Source organism: Panthera uncia, chromosome B1, assembly GCF_023721935.1.
Source record: "Panthera uncia isolate 11264 chromosome B1, Puncia_PCG_1.0, whole genome shotgun sequence".
Taxonomy (NCBI): Eukaryota; Metazoa; Chordata; class Mammalia; order Carnivora; family Felidae; genus Panthera; species Panthera uncia.
Window position 1 is genome coordinate 80,038,558 of NC_064811.1, and position 22,377 is coordinate 80,060,934.

The following is a 22,377-nucleotide window of genomic DNA, read 5'->3' on the forward strand; positions in this document are numbered from 1 at the left end:
GTGGCTCAGTCTGTTAAGCATCCAACTTCAGTTCAGGTCATGATCTTGCAGTTCAGGAGTTCGAGCCCTGCTTGGGGCTCTCTGCTGTCAGCATGGAATCTACTTCGGATCCTCTGTTTCCCTCTCTCTCTCTCTCTCTCTCTCTCTCTCTGCCCCTCCCCCACTCGTGCTCTCTCTCTCTCTCTCTCTCTCTCTCTCTCTGTCTCTCTCAAAAATAAACTTTTTTAAAATAAATAATAAAATTTTTAAAAATGCAGCCAGCAGTGCATAAAAATGGGCCTCAGTGTGTTCACACTATTCACGATTTCTGTTCTGACCCTGCGTCAGCTGCCTCTTATTATGTTTACTAATCTAATATTGATCTTCCTAGATTCTGGACTCTTTCCTCTCTCTCCTACTTATAATCTAACCCCACTCTTCAGACCTGATAATCAGCTAGCTTTGAACCTTCCCTGTCCCCCTTATCTATATTTCAGATGCTCCCTCTAGCTCCGTTCTAAGTGGTTAAAAAGTCCTCAAAGCAGAGAATGCATGGAAGTGATGGTGTCCTGTAATGATGCTCAGGTATTCTGGCTGCTGAGATAAAATGTTGACATGGAATTAGGGTTTCCAAATTTAAAACTAAAGGCACTAAATTAAAAACAAATGGAGGAACTACCATATTGATCAAATTATAAGTCTCTTGGTTATACTTTTATCTGTGGGATCAGTTTCAAATATCAGTATACGCTGAACCTTTCTCTGATAGTGATCTCAGGACTACAACTTCTTCAAAGCCAGAAGATACAGCCTTTTTTTGTAGTATGAGATAGTTATCATCCACTTAGTTTCCTTTCCTTGAGAACTATATGCATGAGGCAAGGGAAAATAAGAGCAATAAGGTAATAGGGTTCTCTTGTGAAAACTTGGTCAATCTTTCTTCAAAAACAAAAATCTGAAGGAAGGCCATCATTTATGAAAATTCAGAACAAAGCACTGGAAATAACCATGAGAATTTCTGGATAGTCTTGACTTAGTTTCATGGAATCTATTACTCTGACAAAGCATCACATTTTATTAAAAGCTAAAGCTAAAGATGTGCCTAAACACTTAATTCTGTTTAGGGGTATGACTTGTGTTCGTGGGGCATATCTTGTGTTCCTGTTTCCAACAGAACCAGATTCTCTATCTGGAAGTCGGTATTTTCAGTTCTTGAAAACATTTCAATCTTGAGGATGGCTACAAGCATTTATTAAAATAAGGGAGGCTGAGTAGGGATCAAAACTTGGGCTTTATACAGAATCAGAACTATACATACAGAGAACAAACTGATGGTTGCCAGAGAAGAAAAAGGTCCGGGGTGATGGGTAAAATGGGTGAATGGGAGAGGCAAATATAGGCTTCTGGCTATGGAATAAATAAGTCACAGAGTGAGCAGGGAGAGGCACAGCAATATTCTATTAGGATTGTATGGAGACAGATGGTAGATGCACTTGTAGTGAGCACAGCACAGTGTATAAACTTGTGACATCACTATGTTGCACACCTGAAACTAATGTAACACTGTGTGTCAACTCTACTCATATTTAATAATATGCATATACCTTGGGTTTTATTGGGTTAGGGTAGGAAGTAAAAAGAAGTTATTAATTCAGTTCAAGATTTGACAAGCAGGGTCACAGCAAATAGCTTAGTTCAGTAGAGGCCATGGTAAGAGTTTGGTAGAGTAAGTACAAAAAGCCATTACCTAGGGAGATAGTCAAGCATTAAGAACTGAAAGGAACTGTCAAATAGGAGACAAGAATGTGAGAAAATTATAGGGACAACTATGCTATCCTTAACAGTATACTTCCCACCCACCAAGGAGGCCACCAGAGCCTAATGTTAAATCCCTGTAACTACATTGTACTCTAGTGCCTCCAGAAATTTCTCCAGCTTCTACTTCCTACCCTCCAATTTGAACCCACTTTTTATGTTAAGGAACAACCTCCCCAACGTAAGCACTCAAGTCAAATTTAGTCTCAATTTAGTCCTACCACATCTTGTAACTCCTGCACAGATGGATTGCCTCCAGATATGATTTATCCTAGAGGAAATATCAGAAAACTGCTACCACAGACCCAGAACTCCAGCATTTCCGATCTGGTATATTAAAGAAACTTATACTTGGTTTCCCATCTGCCCATCTGTCCCCTATTCAAGTCCATCCTTAACACTGCCAAACATTTCCTAAATAACAAATCTAATCAGGTAACTCCCTGATAAGCTCTTCATTGACTTCCTTTGGCTATATAGAAAAGTGCAGAGTTCACAGATTGGCATTACAAAGCCCTTCTCCTATCTCAGTCTAAACTGTACCCTGAATAAATATATTCTATCTCTATAGCCACTATTACCATAATCTGCTACTCTTCCCCTCTCCATTCTAGGGTCCTTCCAGAAGAAATACCATGTTAGTCCCCTATATGAAACACATTATTGCCCTAAGAACAAAATCTAAACTTCCTACCAAGGCCTATAAAGACTTGCCTAATCTGGCCTCTCTGGGTCTCCCAAATATCATCTTGTACCATCCATTCTCCTTTCTCACTGAACCCCAACTCCACTGGCCTTCTTCAAGTTCCTCTCATTCCCATCTCAGAAAACTCACACATGCAATAATGATTATTAAACACTGAAAACTGGAAAATAGTAAAACTGTGAATTTAAATCCTGGTATAGGATACTTTAGAATTAACTATTTCAGAATATTTAAGATTATCACAATCATTCTTTTCCAAATCACTGATGTAAATATTACACTGATAAAACATTCATTTTACTATAAACAGGCCAAGATGATCTTTAGTGGAGTTTAATCTTTTTATTCATATAAATTCTTAGAAACTATGAAATAACAATATAAAAAAAATCCAACGTTGACAAGTAGAAAAAGATTGTGGAAAAACAATACTGAAAAGCAAATGTCTTGTAGTATGCTTAATTCAAATATCTATCAGATTTTTCAATCATTCATCACATACACAGTTCCAAGAAGTGGAGATATTAAAATAATCAAATCAACACAAACGTTCCAATCATAATCACTGGTTATCACAGTTCTCATGTTCCTTATATATATTGTTTCAGTATAGACAAAATAATTTGAAAAAAAAGACAATGAACAATAAAAACAAAAATCCTTGCCCTCTCACAGCTTACCTTCCAGTAAACTATATATCATACAATTTACATATACTATAAAGTAATTTACAAGCAATATAATATACCCACTTTAAATATACATTCTAATGAGTTTTGACAGATCCAAAAATTCTATAACAATTAAACCATAAAGCCATAATCAAGATGTAGAATGTTTCCCCCAAATTTCCTTGCACTACTTTCCAAACAATCTTTCTATCCTAAGCCACAGGCAACACCTAGTTTATTTTCAGTTATTACAGACTGGATTTGTCTTTTCTAGAGTTTTATATAAATGGAAGCATACAGTAATATTTTATTAATAGTGGGTTTCTTTCACTCAGAAGAATGTTTCTGAGATTTGCCATGAGGTTTTGTGAATGAGTCATTCTACAGGTTGTTCTCTCTATTGCTAAATGGCATTACATTGCATGAATACCCACCTATTTTCCATTCACCTATTGATGAACATTTGAGTTGTTTCCGCTTTGGGGAATATTCATAATAATGAATAAATCTGCTATGAAAATATGTGTGTAAGTATTTGAACGTATATGTTCATTTGTATTATGTAAATATCTAGATGTGGAGCTGCTAAATTTTTAATTTTTATGTGTTAATATTTGAAATGTAATTTATTTTTGTATATTGACTCTATCATATGATCTTGCACATTCACTAGTTCCAGTAGCTTTGTTGTAGACACTCATAATGTTTTATTTCATTAAAGAAAAGGGAAAACAAGAGGATTCTGTATCTGGGTTCAATAAAGGTATTAAAATTATCAAATCAACACAAATGGACCAATCATTATCAATGGTTACCACAGTTCTCATGTTCCTCTTATATATATTGTTTTAGCATAAAGACAAAATTATTTGAAAAAATAAAGACAAAATAATTTGGGGGCAAGGGTAAGCAATGTCTTAAAGTAACACAAATAAACTTAAAAACTGTTGGAACAGAAGTATATCACTTTGAGATAAATGAATGTATATTCGTAGGCTATAACAGAAAACAAAAATCCTACACATACTGTGACTTTAAACTTGTTATATTTTTAATATCATAGAAAATAATAAATTATTGAGTGTCATGTATTTATCACTATAATAAACACTACAGTAAACACATCTTCTGCACAGTTGAAATTAATTCTCACAACAAACCATGAGACACTCTTCATTGTATTTTTTTTAATGTTTATTTTTGAGAGAGACAGAGACAGAGCGCGAGCGGGGGAGAAGCAGAGAGGGAGACACAGAATCCGAAGTAGGCTCCAGACTCAGTTGTCAACACAGGGCCCGAAGCAGGGCTCAAACCAACAAATCATGACATCATGACCTGAGCTGAAGTCAGACGCTTAACCGCCTAAGCTAGCCAGGTGCGCTGAGATACTCTTAATTTTAAAGAAAAGCCTTGAAACAATTAAACAATTTGTTCAACAGTCTACAACTAGCAAACGCTGGAGAAGAACTCAAATCATGTCTGACTTCCATAAAGTCCATGCTATTGTTTTTCAGTGCTTGTTCCTTTAAACCAAAAAAAGGGCAGAAAAAGCATGTTTTAAAAATACACAATATCAAGGAAGAACTCATATATATGTGTGTGTGTGTGTATATATACACATATATATGTGTGTGCGTATATATATACACATTATGTGTATATGTGTGTGTACATATATATATACACATTTAACAAATCAAAAAACCTGTAAGTCCGCATAAAAGTAATATATTTCAATCATTTTTAAAAGAACATAATTAAATATGGATCTGCATCACTGTCCAAGCTCTCACTACTTGAATCCAAATATTTAAATAATGACCTGCCAAACATCTTACCCAAAATTCAATACTTAAATAGAAACTTACTATAATGAATCTGCAGGTGCATACAAGCAAACAATGTGACCTGCACAAATCTGGTCAGAGAATTTAGGGTGGGCCACAGTTTTATCTCAGCTGTTGTCCTCATGAGACCACTCCTGATTTTGTTTAAAGTGCAGTGCGTTACTGCAATGATCTTATCTTCCCACTTCCTCCCATGCCTTCCTTGCTGTCCAGGCTTAGTACTTCACTGATCTCAAATTTTGCTTCTGTCACTTGGCTGAGGACATAATCAACCCGGAAAATGTATATACTTTTAGTATCCATAACATACTATTTCACTGTTTATTGACATTACAGAACATGTTTTTTGCAAAATAAAGTTATGTGATATACAGCAGTATCATTATTGACTACATAAAACCTTACTAATGAGCTCAATACATATATTTTTTTAATTAAGTAACTGGTGTTTTAAATGCCTTATAGAAATCCTTGTGTGATTGTTATATAAGTGTTTAAGTGTGTTTTATTTGGGAAACCGATGTATCACTTTGCATGAACCAGATGTATTATCTTTTTTAGTTTTTTTTTATGTTTATTTTTGAGAGAGACAGAGAAGACAGAACATGAGCAGGGGAGGGGGAGAGAGAGAGGGAGACAAAGAACAGATGTATTATTTTTTTGTCCTTAAAATAACAGAATACAGGTTCCTGCTACCTAAAAATTTGTTATCCAATATGCTTTCAGGAATGAATGAGATTTAAACAAGGGAGTTCTGTAAAATAAACAACTATCAAAATAAACAACCTGAAAAATGTTTCCACGTCCTCCTGCTTAAAAATGACTATTCCAATTTATATTGGAATCTGAACATTTCCAGCTTGCATTAAAAGCCCTTCATTATTTCCATCTTTAGGGTTCTCTCAGTACTAAAATAATCTCATTGGCTAGCTAGATTACTCTGCCAGCTACACACAGGCCATGGTTTCTACTTCTACCCAAAATGTCCTCATTTGCTACTGTCCACCAATCTTCTGCCCAACATTTCCTGTAAGAGCCAAACTCAATGTGATTTTATTCCTTCACTCAATAATTCCTTTCATCCACCATGTGTTAGGGATTTAAAAGATTTAAAATCAGTAAGACATAATCTCTGACCTCAAGAATGGCATGGTCTGGTGGCAGAAATACACAATGATATTATAAAGCATGATAAATGCCATGATTGAGGTATGTGTAGACTATCAGGTGTTAAATCTCAAAGAATGAGCGCAAGTCAGCCACATGAAGAAAAAGAAGAAAAAGTCTTTCCAGAGGAAAAGCTTATGCAGAGGGAGAGAGGTGTGGAATGAGGCACAAGAATGGTAAGCTCAAGAAACTGAAAGGAGTTCACTATGACTAAAATATAGGATTAGAGAAAAAATGTGAAATGTGCATTTGGAGTAGTTAAAGGTCAGATTATAACAGCTTTGTATGTCATAAGAACTACTAAAGCCCATTGCATTCAGCATATCCCTGTATTTCACATATACTCTATTTTTAACCCTCATAGATCTATGTCATTCATTTGTTCATTCATTCATTCATTCATTCAGTAAATGTCAGGGGAAACACCATGTATTTTCTGTTTCATATATGTGTTCTGTGTCTCCAATTAGAAGGAAAAGAAGTTTTTTTTTTTAATATCTGAAGTCCTATGGCAACTAGTGTAATGCTAACCAAACATTACTCACTTCAATAAAAGCTTTTTGAATTGAAATATTAATAACTTAATTATCAGGTTATTTAAAATCATTAACCTAGCTTTTATTTTGGCAATAATCCTAAATTAGCAAAAGGTAAATAACACATGCAGAGATTTATAGTGGCAAGAACTATAAAGTCTCTCCTCTAGAAAAGAAAAAAAAAAAAAAAAAAAACTCTAGCTATTCAATAAGAGCTTATCTCTCGGCCTTCCATGCTAGGCAAACTCCCTGAAAGAGTAAGCAATCTATATTCACAAGATTTTCTTAAGTCTATCCATTCTTTTTTTTAATGCTTTATTTTTTTTAATATGAAATTTATTGTCAAATTGGTTTCCATACAACACCTAGTGCTCATCCCAACACGTGCCCTCCTCAATGCCCATCACCCACTTTCCCCTCCCTCCCACCCCCATCAACCCTCAGTTTATTCTCAGTTTTTAAGAGTCTCTTATGGTTTGGCTTCCTCCCTCTCTAACGTTTTTTTCTTTCCCTTTCCCATCCCCCATGGTCTTCTGTTAAGTTTCTCAGGATCCACATAAGAGTGAAAACATATGGTATCTGCCTTTCTCTGTAAGACTTATTTCACTTAGCATAACACTCTCCAGTTCCATCCATGTTGCTACAAAAGGCCATATTTCATCCTTTCTCATTGCCAAGTAGTATTCCATTGTATATATAAACCACAGTTTCTTTTTCCATTCGTCAGTTGATGGACATTTAGGCTCTTTCCATAATTTGGCTATTGTTGAAAATGCTGCTATAAACATTGGGGTACAAGTGCCCCTGTGCATCAGCACTCCTGTATCCCTTGAGTAAATTCCTAGCAGTGCTATTGCTGGGTCATAGGGTAGATCTATTTTTAATTTTTTGAGGAACCTCCACACTGTTTTCCAGAGCGGCTGCACCAGTTTGCATTCCCACCAACAGTGCAAGACGGTTCCCGTTTCTCACATCCTCGGCAGCATCTATAGTCTCCTGATTTGTTCATTTTAGCCACTCTGACTGGCATGAGGTGATATCTCAGTGTGGTTTTGACTGTATTTCCCTGATGAGGAGCGACGTTGAGCATCTTTTCATGTGCCTGTTGGCCATATGGATGTTTTCTTTAGAGAAGTGTCTATTCATGTTTTCTGCCCATTTCTTCACTGGATCATTTGTTTTTCAGGTGTGGAGTTTGGTGAGTTCTTCATAGATTTTGGATACTAGCCTTTTGTCCAATATGTCATTTGCAAATATCTCTTTCAATTCCGTCTATTGCCTTTTAGTTTTGTTGATTGTTTCCTTTGCTGTGCAGAAGCTTTTTATCCTCATGAGGTCCTAATAGTTCATTTTTGCTTTTAATTCCTTTGCCTTTGGAGATGTGTCAAGTAAGAAATTACTGTGGCTGAGGTCAGAGAGGTTTTTTTTCCTGCTTTCTCCTCTAGGGTTTTGATGGTTTCCTATCTCACATTCAGGTCCTTTATATTTTGAGTTTATTTTTGTGAATAGTGTAAGAAAGTGGTCTAGTTTCATTCTTCTGCATGTTTCTGTCCAGTTCTCCCAGCCATTTGTTAAAGAGACTGTCTTTTTTCCATTGGATATTCTTTCCTGCTTTGTCAAAGATTAGTTGGCCATACATTTTTGGGTCCAATTCTGGAGTCTATATTCTATTCCATCGGTCTCTGTGTCTGTCTTTGTGCCAATACCATGCTGTCTTGATGATTACAGTTTTGTAGTAGAGGCTAAAGTCTGGGATCAATGTGATACATCACATTAATAAAAGAAAAGATAAGAACCATATGATCATGTCAATCATTGTAGAAAAAGCATTTGACAAAATTCAGCATCCTTTCTTAATAAAAACCCTTGAGAAAGTCGGGATAGAAGGAACATACTTAAACATCATAAAAGCCATTTATGAAAAGCCCACAGCTAATATCATTCTCAATGGGGAAAAACAGAGCTTTCCCCCTGAGATCAGGAACAGGACAGGGACATCCACTCTCACCACTGTTGTTTAACATAGTGTTGGAAGTGCTAGCATCAGCAATCAGACAACAAAAGGAAATCAAAAGCATCAAAATTGGCAAAGATGAAGTCAAGTTCTCACTTTTTGCAGATGACATGATATTATACATGGACAACCAGACAGACTCCACCAAAAGTCTGCTAGAACTGATACATGAATTCAGCAAAGTCACAGGATATAAAATTAATGTACAGAAATCAGTTGCATTCTTATACACTAATAATGAAGCCACCAAAAGACAAATAAAGAAACTGATCCCATTCACAACTGCACCAAGAAGCATAAAATACCTAGGAATAAACCTAACCAAAGATGTAAAAGATATGTATGCTGAAAACTACAGAAAGTTTATGAAGGAAATTGTAGAAGATACAAAGAAATGGAAAAACATTCCATGCTCATGGATTGGAAGAATAAATATTGTTAAAATGTCAATACTACCCAAAGCAATCTACACATTCAATGCAATCCCAATCAAAACTGTACCAGCATTCTTCTCAAAGCTAGAACAAGCAATGCTAAAATTTGTATGGAACCACAAAAGACCCCGAATAGCCAAAGTAATATTGAAGAAGACCAAAGTGAGAGGCATCACAATCCAAGTCTATCCATTCTAAAGTCCATTGTCATCTGCTGCCTGCAACCTGATCCATCAGAGCGTTTTGCTAAAATTACCATTGATTTTAAAATTCTGCAACATTCAATGGATTCTTTTCAGTTATCTTTATTTTTTTAAACGATGTTTTGGGTTTTTTTTTTTATTTTATTTACTTATTTTGAGCAGGAGAGCAAGCAGGGGAGGAGCAGAGAGAGAGGGAGAGAGAGAATCCCAAGCAGGCTTCATACTGCCAGCGCAGAGCCCAATGCAGGGCTCGAACTCACAAACTGTGAGATCGTGACCTGAGCCGAAATCAAGAGTTGGATGCTTAACCAACTGAGCCACCCAGGCACCACTTGGGTTATGTTTATTAATCTATCCAAAGTATGTGACACAGATGGCAACCACTTTCTTGATATGCAATCCTCCTCTGGCTCCTATGAGATCATTTCTTCCTCATTCTACTCATACCATTTTTAATCCTCCTTCTTTGTTTCTTTCTTAGATTCCCCTGATCCTCCACTTACTCATTAAAGGTTGTCAACCTCCAGGTTCAATCCTCATTCCTTATGGACTATATAACTTAGCCCGAAGACTAATTCCTAAATCTCCAATCCAGATTTTTCTCAATTTTCTGACAACCTTCAAGACATTTCTACCTATATAACTAACAGATGCTTAAAATAATCTGATCTCCCAGAACTACACATCACACACACACACACACACACACACACACACACACACACACACACTGACATGCTTTCTGTATGCTCTCTCTCCAACTCTCTCTAGTATCCATATAGTACTCTAAGTGAGAAAGCTAGCAGTTGTCCTCAATACTTCCCACTCATCCTCCTACATCAAATTAATCACTAGATAAAAACCAATATTAGCATACAAATATATGTCACTTTCCCATCATTTCTAGGGTTACCTCACTATCTTTATTTTTTTTTTCTTTTTAGAGACAGCAATCAGGGAGAGAGGCAGAGGGAGAGAGGGAGAGAGAGAGAGATAGAGAGAGACAAAGAGAGAGAGAGAAATCTTAAGCAGGTTCCATGCTTAGCACAGAGCCCAACATGGGGCTTGATCCCAAGACCCTGGATTACAACCTGAGCCAAAATCAAGAGTCAGATGCTCAACTGACTGAGCCACAAGGTGCTCCTCATTTCACCATCTTAATAAGGGAATTTACTATGTGAATCACTATGTACACCCCATACATTTGACTCACAGTTAACTGTCCTACTTTTCTAAAATCACAAAGCTGTTGTGAATTTCCTGCTTTAAAATATTTACTGGTTCATCATCACCTCTAGATAAAAAAAAGATTGCTTTTCTCAAATGTTCATGGCTTTGCACATTCTCTTTGCCGCAATGTTATATTTCATCCAAATAACTACCCATCCTTCAAAACACAACCCAAACATATTTTGAAATCCTTTCCTGACTTCTGCCATCCTCCAAGAAGAACCAATGAGTTTCTCTTCTGAAGTCCCATTGTAACAGATTTGAATATTATTGAAAACTTTTGTACATATTTGTAGCTTCTATCAAAGTGTGAACTCCTTGATTTAAGAGCCTCTGTATTATTCATCACCTTTCTATTCACAACATGGAGTAGGTATTCAAAAAATATTCATTAAATGAGTAATAGTAATATGTATCACTTATCATGTTAACAAATGTCAGACACTGTGTTAAGCAATTCATGTGTGTGTATATATAATTACATCTCATTGGATTCTCACAACCTTTTTGCAGATACTATTATTTATACTTTAGAAATTTAGATGGAAAACTGTTTAAACTTAAAATGGCAAAATAACTTGCCCAAGATCATACAACTAGTATATGGTAGAGTAAGAATTTGGAGTGTGAGTCTAAAGCCTGGAACTCTTCACCACTAAATCAATAATGTTTTATTTATTTTATATAGTTCTTAAAATTTTACCATGAATGAGCATGACTTCAGTATATAAAAGTCATGAGTAACAATACCAATCATTTTATGATTAGGCTTGAAAATATCAGATGCTCTTCCAAAGGATAAATAACCACTGTCTGACCAATAAATGTTTCCAAACTTCTTCCTCACTCCATTTCTCACATATAATTTTTTCTCCCATCTTGACACATTTCCTTTCCTCTTTGAAACCCTGATTTAAAAATTGGAAAACTTAGAAAATAAAAAAAGTTTGCACTCCAACTTTTAGACACAGTAGCCATTACACAAACCACTAATTTGTGTTTAGGAAAGAAAAACACATTTAATTGTGTGCAAGTCCTCCTAAATCTTTGTTTATCCTCAAATTTAAGTTATTTCAAGGCCACCACTACATATTACTAACTGCAATAAAATCCCAAATACCTGTTAATAATGCTAAGTAATCAGGTAATTTAATAAATATTAAAGACTAGCAATGATAAGTGAAAAGGTAAAACCTTTCCATCATAAATAATGGAACAATCCACCCATAAGAGAGAGCCATTAGTAATAATGACAGGCTTCAAAAAATAATTATCATTGGGGCGCCTGGGTGGCTCAGTCGGTTAAGCATCCGACTTCAGCTCGGGTCATGATCTCACGGCTCGTGAGTTCGAGCCCCGCATCAGGCTCTGTGCTGACAGATCAGAGCCTGGAGCCTGTTTCAGATTCTGTGTCTCCCTCTCTCTCTGACCCTCCCCTGTTCATGATCTGTCTCTCTCTGTCTCAAAAGTAAATAAACGTTAAAAAAAAATTAAAAAAAAAATAATCATCATCATCATTAATGTTTATAAGCATATTTTTACTTACTTGAAACTACACCTTTCTACTTGAAATCTACTTAAGATCTTACTTAAAATTAATAAATTATCTTAAATAATCTATTAATTCAGAGGAAAACCTAGTTTATAAATTATACCTTTTAAATGTAACTTTTAAAATTCTAACAGTTTTGGGGCACCTGGGTGGCTCACTCGGTTAAGCATCTGACTTCGACTCAGGTCATGATCTCACGGTCGTGGGTTCGAGCCCCTCATCAGAGCCTGTTTCAGACTCTGTGTCTCCCTCGCTCTCTGCCCCTCCCCCACTCGTGCTCTGTCTCCCTGTCTTAAAAATAAATAAACATTAAAAAAAATTTTTAACAAATAAAATTCTGTTTTCATAACTTTATATAGATAAATGTAATGATAGCTCTATAACTTATTTTGCAACCAGAATTTAAATAACATTTTTAAATACATACTGCTAAGTTATTTCCATTTGGCAGAACAGACGAAAAACTAAAATTTCCAATTTAGGTTTGCTCAGGAGAACTACAAAGCATATTTTCATATCTTGCCACATACTGTTTAAACATTTGTTTTAATGAATATGGGAAATGAATAAGTAGTTTTATGTCCATAAAATCCAAAATATTGGCGCCACCTAGTGAAATTTTGCTCAGTTTTTTAACAGATAAGAAGTTATTATAGCAACCTCATAAATTTTGCATTACCAAATCAAAGAACGTCAATAGAAACTATTATTTAATGTCTTTCTATATTAAGGACTCATTAAGGAAGTTAATGAAGATGCATGGCCAAAAGAAAGAAAGATTCTTGTGGAAAATGTTCAGGTTGAATAAAAGGTAATATTGTGTTTTTTAACAAAAGTTCTCAGTAGAGTAGGACACCATAATATATTCAAAAGATGTACTGAAACAACACTGTATACATAGCAGAATTAAACACATCTCAGGGATATGATAAATTTTTAAAAACTCACAATCATTCATTAAAATATTATATTCATATTATATTTTGTGGCACCATAAGAAAATGCTTAAATCCAAAGACACTAGAGCATTTAATTATTTTATTGCTTTAAATTTATTCTTCCAGGACATTAGGATAAATGGAAGGAAAGATAAAACCTAAGAATTCTTTCCCTAAATTCAAATTTTAAATAAAACTGCTTGGGGCATCTAGGTAGCTCAGTCGGTTGAGAGTCTGACTCTTGATTTTAGCTCAGGTCATGATCTCCCGGTTAGTGGGACCAAGTCCCACACTGACAGTGCAAAGCCTGCTTGGGACTCTCTCTCTCCCTCTCTCTATGTCCCCCCTCCCCACTCATGCACGTGCACATGCTCGCTCTCTCAAAATAAAGAAACAAACATTTTTTTAAAATTTTTTTACATTGATTTATTTTTTTTGAGAAACAGAGTGAGACAAAGCCTGAACTGGGGAGGGGCAGAGAGAGAAGGAGACACAGAATCTGAAGCAGGTTCCAGGCTCTGAGCAAGCGGTCAGCACAGAGCCTGATGTGGGGCTCGAACTCACAAACTGTGAGACCATGACCTGAGCCGAAGTTGGACGCTCAACCGACTGAGCCACCCAGGCGCCCTGAAACAAACATTTTTAAAACTAAATAAAACTGTTCATTTTTCAAATCTGTAATCAATTTATTCAAAATGTGTTAATAAACATTAACCTCACTCCACTAACTATAGTTATATCAAAAAACAAGCAGAATGAAAGATTATCATCTTCCAGAAATAATGGTTTAATTGTGGACATAAGATAAACATTTTTTAACAATTTCACATATAAGAAATAATGTTATTGAAATTAATCATGGGGCGCCTGGGTGGCTCAGTTGGTTAAGCGTCCAACTGGCTCAGGTCACAATCTCACGGTCCGTGAGTTTGAGCCCCGCATCGGGCTCTGTGCTGACTGCTCAGAGCCTGGAGCCTGTTTCAGATTCTGTGTCTCCCTCTCTCTCTGACCCTCCCCTGTTCATGCTCTGTCTCTCTCTGTCTCAAAAATAAATAAATGTTAAAATTTTTTTTTTTAAATTAGAAAAAAAGAAATTAATCATAAATCCAGAAAAAAGCAAATCAAATTTACAGAACTCTTACAAGTCAGTAATAAAAACAGACAATCCATTTTAAAATGGGCACAGACTCTAATGAGACATTTCTCTGAAGAAGATATATGAATGGCCAACAAGTACATGAAAAGATACTCAACATCAATAGTCTTTAGGGAAATGCAAATCAAAACCACAATGATATATCACTTCACACCAACAAGGATGGCTACAATCAGAAAGACAAACAACAGCAAGTGTTGCAAAGACATGTTGAAATTGAACCGTCAGTTTTACCCTAATGTAAAATAGTACTGCTGCTTGTAAAACAGTTCCACAAAAAGCTAAAACATAAGAATTATGATATTATCCAACAATTCCACTTCCAGGTGTATATCCCAGAGAAATGAAAACATATGCCCACATAAAGACTTATATACAAATGTTCATAGCAGAATCCTTCTTATGCTCATTCTTATGATTTTATTTAGCATAGTATTATACTTATTATTTCCATTCTTAACCAAAAAGTATAAACAACCGAAATGTCTATTAACTGATAAATACATCAACAAAATGTGGTATATCCATGTAATGGGATATTATTCAGCTATAAAAAATGAAATATTGATACATGCTATGACATGGAAAATACTATGCCAAGAAACCAGTCACAAAAGGACAAATAATGTATAATTCTATTTACATTAAATGTCCAGATAGGCAAATCTACAGAGACAGAAAGACATTGCCCACAACTGGGAGGACGGGGGCAAAATGGTAATGACTGCTAATCGGGATGAGTTAAATACTCTAAAATTGATTGTGATGATGGGTGCACAACTCTGTGAATACACTAAACCATTCAACTATGTACTTTAAATGGATGAATTGTGATATATGAATTATGTCTCAAAAAAGTGGTCTCTACAAAACAAAGCAAACTTCTAAATTTAAAAAGAAATGCATTTTGAAATAAACTTTACATAGCATGGGGGGAGAAAGATGAACATGTTGAGAAACAAATCTAATAAGACTACACCCCTCTTCTAGAATGTGTGTTAACTTCCCCTTATGTGGAAGTAAAGGGAAGGGAAGGCCCTGGATTAGCCAGACCCAGAGAGTTCAGAGGAAGAAGTTTGTAAAGATGTGAAAACATAAAAACCTTAGAGGGAAGTCAAAGTCTAATAAGCAAAAAGAAGAGTATGAATGTGTAAATACAAGCCTGAAATCTGAGTGAGATCCAGGCGAACAAGAGAAGGATCAATTGGCTCCATGTAAGTAAAGAGCATTCTGAGAGAGTTTTGAGGAATCACTACCTACAATTAATTTGTAGGTACCATCTATTGTAGGAGTCAGTGCATCAGCTGAATTTAAAGAAGGAAAAAATGGAATGAAGCTAGTCGGCCTATTCCACACCAAATTTACCAACTTTCCCAAGTCATACTACACTTGCTGCAACTGCTCTTATTATGTGGGAGAAGTATTCCAAACTGTTATTTCCTAGCATCTTTAAAGCTGATCACTCCTCCTTGTTCTTTTTCCCATCCCTGCGCCCCCAAAATGAAGATATTTCTCCAGTCTATTGAAAATCCTGCAGCACTCCACTACTGAAATCCTTCTCCATATTCTCATTTCTATTCATCTGCATTTGGGCAGCTAAGACTATAAAGGATATACAGAATAAAACTCATTTTCCTGTAATTAACTAATGTTAGAGATCAAGCATTAAGACAAAAAAAGAAAATACTACCAGAGAGGCTGTTTTTCCATGCTTTTCTCTCCTTGCCTAAGAGAAAGATCTCATGAGTAAGGGAATAGAAAGAAAAGCAAAAGACCATGGATACATGTGCTTGAGAATGGGCCCTAAGCCCTATACTTCCCCATCCTAAGTGCTAAACTGAAGGGCAGGAAGGTCTCAGCAATCCCAGGTGGGTTTGTGACTCAAAGAAAACCTATGCATCATTTCCTAGAGGGCAGCTAGAAAAAGTGGTAAACCATAGGGTTCATCCAACCTTCATCCACATATTGACAGTTTAGCTAAACTACTCCATATGGCTAATTCAGCATCCATTTTTTTGTGGCCAGTCTGCAGGGGCTTTGAACTAACACCAGCCCCTCCCTTGAGGGCTTGCCCTAGATAAAAGACTGTAGAGTCACAAGTAAATGTAAATTCCAGGCATGATTCCCCCAACAGCCTTTGTGAAAAGCACTCACTCACTCACACCTTCCCCTTGCCTACCCCTTAGATGAGATTCCCTTGAAGCTTACTAAAACTCCACTTTTTTAGGTTTGAATTGACCAATCCATATGTAGCCCAGGAACCCCAAAGCACTCCACACATGGACCCTAATAAGGGTATATGCCCCAGAAGTTCTACTTCACTCTCTGCCTGCACCCTGCCTTGACCTCCCCACAAGATCATGCCCTGTAACTCCTCCACCACCTCTGAGTAATAGAGTTAGATTTTAGCTCCCTTGTGGTCTTCTGTTGAACCAGGCTCACCATCCAACACCCCAGGTCTCTACTTAACAAATGGTAATTTAACAAGATCACAAAAGCACAACACACTCAAGGTTTTGTCAGTTTTCTTCCCCATAAAACTGAATTCTTGTATCCTCAGTGGCAACTATCGTTTCACTTCTATTCCCTCTATCCTACCTACTTCCTGTTTACCCTCATTTTTATCTCCAAATTCTCAACTTTGCCTTATTATTACAGTCCATCAAGCCCCTTCTGATTTCTTTTATTCCCTCCACATAGGCTTGATTCCATGGTTAACCATTCTGGCCTTGAAAATCCTTATTCTCTCAAATTCTCCCCACGTCACCATATTTATAGTCTCCAACAACATATAGTCATATAATACAAATCCCCACCCTTGCCTCCATAGAAACAAGCTTTTGTTGACCAGTATCAAATGGGATCTTTTTCTGTTGACCTGGAACTATTTTATTTACCTCAGTTTAACTCCTTATCACATCCCCCATAGTGTGCATTCATTCTTCTCAAGTGCTGAAGACCCACCTCCCTCACTTTTAAAGAGTGTTTTACATATGTCACCAAAATGATATAAGCCATCTAAATAAAATCGTAAGTCTATATGCTATGTACCTCAATATCTTTCTTTCAGGAGTCAGCAAACTATGGTCTATGAGCCCAATCCAGCCTAAGAATCATTGACAAATTACCATTTAGCATTACGTAAGCCAAAAAAATTGGAGTTCAAAAAGTGGAAAAGACTCCATCTTCTCTTATTACCTCAAAACTTAAATTAAAAATTTTTTAGAAACAATATTTTTCAAATCTCATAAACAAATACTTGCTATGACAAAAAAAAGCATTGAGAAATGTCAAGTACAATTATGATCCTATTTTCAACTACTTCAACTTAATTCCTTATTCTTTTTACCATTATAGGACAAATAAATTAAAAGTTATTCTTAAGATTTTATTATTTTATTATTATTATCTAGGTCAATATACTGTCATGGAAAAAGTTGTGAGGAAAAAAATCTTCATTTTGAACAAAACATTTATTAGTTTTATATTACATATGTAGAATATATCAATACATTCATATTATCTGCTTTCATTATAAATACCCCTTGATACCTCAATATTCTTAGTTTATCAAAATTGTTTTCAGAGTTTATTTTTAAAGGAAAAAGAAGCTAACTGCATATAGTTAGAACAGATAAGCCCCTAGGTAAACACAATATTTTGTTTAAAATTTGTACTTACAAGTATATATAATTAGAATTAGCTTCCCCTTAAATATGGTCAAATTAAACTATACATTAGATTTCACTAGAAAAGGACACACTAAGCAGCAATCAAATCTTCAGCTCTTTATAGTGTTCACATCTTCTACCATCCACTCCTCCAACTCACCAAGACTTGTGCTGTAACCATTCCTTATCTTTTACAGTTTTTCCATGTATAGCAAATAACAGTGATGTATCACAGGATAATACTGACATAATATTTTGGCATTTAATTTACAATACATGTAAATGAAAAATACAAGATAAGAGCAAAAATGATAGTGGTATATATTTAAGGTGTACCATTTGATCATTTGATATATAAATATAGTGAAATAATCACCATAGTCAAGCTAATTAATATATATCCATCATCTAAGATAGTTACCGTTTTCATTTTTTCTATTGATGTTACATCCTTCCATACTGCTTTTGTTCAGTTTCAACCATGAATGAGTGTTGAACTTTATCAAATGCTTTTTCTATATCTATTGAAATGATCACATGGGTTTTTTTTCCTTCCATTTTCTTAAGTTGTTCTATCATGTTGTGTATGTTGAACCATCTTTGCATCCCTGGGATAAATCACATTCAGCCATGGTATATGATCCTTTAAATGTGCTGTCAATTTTTTTATTTAATGCTGATATTTTATTAAGGATTTTTACAACAATGTTCATCAGGAATATTGGCTTGTAGTTTTCTTTTCTTGGGAGTGTCTGCCTGGTTAGGGTATCAAGGTGATGCTAACCTCATAAAATGAGTTTGGAAACGTTCCCACTTCTATTTTCTGGAAAATTTTAAGGATTGGTATTAATTCTTCTTTGAATGTGTAGTGAATTTACCCAAGATAATGGGTCCTGGGCTTTTTGTTGTTGGGAAATTTTTTTATTACCAAGTAAGTCTCCTTGTTATTGGTCTGTTCAGACTTTCTACTTTCTCCTGATTCAGTTTTGCTAGGTTGTATGTTTCTAGGAATTTATTCATTTCTTTTAGGCTGTACAGTTTGTTGGTATACAGTTGTTCATAACAGTCCCTTACAATTCACTTTATTTCTCAGGCATCCATTGTAATATCTACTCTTTCAACTGATTTTATTTGAGTCTTTTCTGTCTTTTTCTTACTCTAACAGTTTGTCAATTTTATCTTTTAAAACACCAACTCTTAGTTTTGTTCTTTTTTGTTGTTTGTTGTTCTCCATTTGACCCATTTCTGCTCTAACCTTTATCATTTCCTCCCTTCAGCTAATTTGGCTTAGTTTGTTCTTATTTTTTTAGTTCCCTGTGGTGTAAAGTTAGGTTGAGATTTTTCTTCTGTTCTCATATAAGTATTATTCACTAAAACATCCCTTTGAGAACTGCTTTTGCTGCAGCCATAGTTTTGGTATGTTTTGCTTTCATTTGTTTCAAAATACCTTTTAAATTTTCCTTTTGATTTCATCTTTGACCCAATGATTTTTTTCTTTTATTATTTTTCCTTCTCATTTTTTTAAATGACTTTTTATTCAAGTATAATTAACATACAGTGTTATAATTACTTTCAGGTATACAATGTAATCCAACAATTCTATACATTTTTCAACATTCATCAAGATAAGTGTACTCCTGGGGTGCCTAGGTGGCTCGGTCAGTTAAGCATCCAACTTCGGCTCAGGTCATGATCTCACAGCTCGTGGGTTCAAGCCCCACATCAGGCTCTGTGCTGAAGGCTCAGAGTCTGGAGTCTGCTTCAGATACTGTCTCTGTCTCTCTCTCTGCCCTTCTCCACTTGTTCTCTCTCTCTCTCTCTCTCTCTCTCTCTCTCTCTCTCTCTGTCTAATATAAATAAACATTTAAAAATTTTTAAAGATAAGTGTACTACTAATCACCTTTATCCATGTCACCCATTCCCCCACTTACCTCCTCTCTGGCAACCACCAGTTTGTTCTCTGTATATGAGTGTGAGTGTGTGTTTTTGTTTGCCTTTTTTTGTTTTGTTTCTTAAATTCCACATATAACTGAAATCATATAGTATTTATCTTTCTCTGACTTAATTTCACTTGCAATATACCTTCTACCTCCACCTATGCTGTTGCAAATGGCAAGATTTCATTCTTTTTTATGGCTGAGTAATATTCCATTGTATATACACAACACATCATCTTTTAGCCATTCATCTATCAACAGACACTTGTTTGACCCAATGATTTTTAAGAGAATGTTGTTTAGTTTCAATGTATTTATACATTTTCCCATTTTCTTGCTATTGTTGATTTCTATTTTTATTCCATTGTGGTCAGAAAAGATAGTTGGAATTATTTTGATGTTCTTAAACTTGTTAAGACTTGTTTTGTGACCTTCCAAGATATGTATCCTGGAGAATGTTCAGTGTGCCTTTAAGTAGAATGTATATTCTGTTCTTGGGTAGAAATTTCTACATAGGTCAGTTGAATCTATTTGGTCTATAATGTTGTTCAAGTCAAATATTTCTGTATTCATTCCTACTATTTTGTATAGCTGTCAATTTTTGTCTTAAGATATGTCAATATTTGTTTTATATGTTTAGGTACACTGATATTGAGTACATATATAATCGTTATACCTTCCTGTTGAGATGACCTTTTGATCATTATATACCGACCTTCTTTGTCACTAGAGATAGTTTTAAACTTGAATTATATTTTTTTCTGACATACATATAACGAACCCCACTTTCTTTTGATCATTATTTGCATGAAACATCTTTTATCATCCCTTTACTTTTGGCCTATGTGTATCTTTAATTCTAAAGTGTGTCTCATAGACAGCATATCACTGGATCTTGCTTGTTTTGTTTTTTTTTTTTTAATATATTCAGGCACTACAGGCCTTTTAATTGGTGAATTTGATGTATTTACATTTAAGGTAATTATTGATAAGTGAGAAATTTATTATTGCCATTTAAAAAAATTATTTTCTTTGTGCCTTATAATGGTTTTATCTTTCTCTTCTTGTGCTCCTTTCTTACTGGATAATTTTTTGTAGTGATTTGTTTGTTTGTTTTTTCTCTTCATCTTTTGTGTACCTGTTATAGGTTTTTTTCATGGTTAGCTCAAGAGTTATACAAAATATAATTATGACCTTCCATTTTAATTTAACTTTAATCACATACAAAAATACTAACCTTTTATTACCTCCACATGCATATATAGTTTGTGCTCTTATAGACATTTTGCTTCTTTTTAAATTGTGTGCCATTAAAAAATATATTTATCAGGACGCTTGGCTGGCTCAGTCGGTTGGGTGCCCAACTTCAGTTCAGGTCATGATCCTGCAGTTTGTGGATTCGAGCCCCGTGTCAGGTTCAGTGCTGATAACTCAGAACCTAGAACCTACTTCGGATTCTGTCTCTCTCTCTGCCCCTCCCTGGCTCAAACTCTGCCTCTGTCTCTCTCTCAAAAAAAAATTTTTTTTAATATATATTTTTAGCTAAAAATATATATATTTTTAGAGTTCAAGCAATTTACATACTATCTTTACTACTATAGTAATCTGTATGTGTTTATATATGTACCTTTATCTATGGAATTTATGTTGTCCTATATTTTCATGCTGCTGTTTAGCATGTTTTCAGTTTTAAGAAATCCCTTAAGCATATCTTATGAAGTAGGTCTAAGGGTGACAAATTCTCTTACGTATTGTTTGTCTGGGAAATACATTATCTCCCTATTTTTAAGGAATGTTTCTGGGTACAGTATTCTTATTTGGCTGTGTTTTTTTCCCTTAGCACTTTGAATATATCCTCTCACTCTCAACTGGCCTCAAGGTTTCTACTGAGAAATAAACTTATATTCTTAGGGAACAGTTTGGGGGAGAGGAGTCTAATATGTGATGAATCAGTTTTCTCTTACTCCATTAAAAATTCCGTCTTTGCTGTTGACTTTTCATAATTTAAGTATAATGTGTCTCAGTGTAATCTCCTTTGGGTTGATCCTATTTCAAGACTTTTGAGCTGCATGAATACTAATGACCATGTCCTTCCAAAGATTTGGGAAGTTTTCAACCATTATTTCTTTCTTCCCCTTTTTCTCTCTTCTCCTACTGAGATTCCCAAAGTGCATATATTGATTCTCACATGATGTCCTATAAAGCCTGTAAGATTTCCTCACTCTTTTTCATTCTTTTACTTTTTCTTTCCTTTGGATAATTTCAAATGAACTTTCTTTGAGTTGACAGATTCTCTCTTCGCATGATTGAGTCTATTATTGAAGCTCTTTATTGCATTTTTTCATTTCATTCACTGTGTTCTTTAGCTCCAGAATTTGTCTGGTTATCTTTTGTGATTTCTTTCTCTGTTAAACTTCATATTTTCTTCAATTATTATCTTGATTTCACTGAGTTGTCTTTGTTCTCCTGTAGCTAAATGAGCTTTCTTAAAACAATAATTTTGAATTTATTGACAGATCTC

At 35.1% G+C, this 22,377-nt stretch overlaps 1 protein-coding gene across 1 annotated transcript in view; it reads right to left on the reverse strand.

Moving 5' to 3' along the window:
* Positions 1-22,377, reverse strand: part of STPG2 (sperm tail PG-rich repeat containing 2) — a 594,553-nt gene that overhangs the window by 531,014 nt on the left and 41,162 nt on the right. The gene's annotated exons all lie outside the window — the stretch shown is intronic.